The following is a 1,009-nucleotide window of genomic DNA, read 5'->3' on the forward strand; positions in this document are numbered from 1 at the left end:
CTCAGCGACACACCCTTGGCTCCTCCTAACTCTGTGTCTTCACATGTGACTCCTTACATTTACAAGCTCCTACCACATACAAGGAACAAGATCCCATTTCACACACCACTTCCAGTCTTGTCTTGCCTCACGGGACGTGTTAGCATTTCTTTGGCACGGGAAATATTTTCTGCTGTGTGTCAGCCACTTACAATTTCATCTGGCCATTCATTTAGGGCTAATTCTTATTTAATGTGGACATGTCTGTCAGCACAAAGTGTGCCCTGATTGGGAAAACTGTTGTCACAAAAACAATTTGCAGCTCGGACTGAGAGTTAATGGTTTTCATTCAATCTATTCAACGTTGACAACCTCGCCGTCCTCTTGGTGAGTGTCTGCTTCTCTCCTCTCCCCCCCCCCCCATGGTCACATGATCGTGAGTACTGTAGGAGCCTTGGCGTGCCTTCTCCCTCCGGCACTCAAAGGCTTAAACACATTTACTACCAAATATAAAGATCTCCACTCCTCTGCTCCACCCCCCCACCCCCAAATTCTCAGCTATAATCTCTCACTATACCCCTACTCCGGCGCTGGTCTGCTCCAGTCCTCCATGACCATCAAACACCGTCTCTCCCTAACGTCAAAACCAACTCTGAAAACGCACTTGCTCACGAAGGGTTTAAATAGTCCCGAATGACCAATACTCGCTAAAGAAGGAAGGACGAGAGACTGTGCTGAAGCGGGGATGTCCTATCCTTAACATTGGACTTACAGAGGAGAGATTCTCTGAGCTCTCGTGGGGCCGAGCTCCCCTAAGAAGGAATGACGTCTGCTCCAAACCCTGGAGTAACAGATAAGCAAAACCCTTTATTGCTTTGTTCGGAGACTTTATATGTTCAACTATAAAATAGTACCTGTTTGGGGTGGTAACCGGCTTAGCTGCCCATCCAGTTAGTAAGGGTTGAAGCCAAAATGTGTAGTTAGTATACTAAGCGGAACAGAAGTTTATTTTATGATTTCCTTTTTAACT

General features: G+C 46.4%; 1 long non-coding RNA gene across 1 annotated transcript in view; it reads right to left on the reverse strand.

The window, feature by feature from the left end:
- The window catches only part of LOC142462997 (uncharacterized), a 15,109-nt gene extending 14,858 nt beyond the window's left edge, over window positions 1–251 (reverse strand). The window contains exon 1 of the long non-coding RNA XR_012787329.1: window positions 1–251. This exon is cut by the window's left edge and continues 525 nt beyond it. This is a non-coding gene — a long non-coding RNA (uncharacterized LOC142462997).
- Window positions 252–1,009: the final 758 nt, after the last annotated feature.

Source organism: Ascaphus truei, chromosome 11 (assembly GCF_040206685.1).
Source record: "Ascaphus truei isolate aAscTru1 chromosome 11, aAscTru1.hap1, whole genome shotgun sequence".
NCBI lineage: Eukaryota > Metazoa > Chordata > Amphibia > Anura > Ascaphidae > Ascaphus > Ascaphus truei.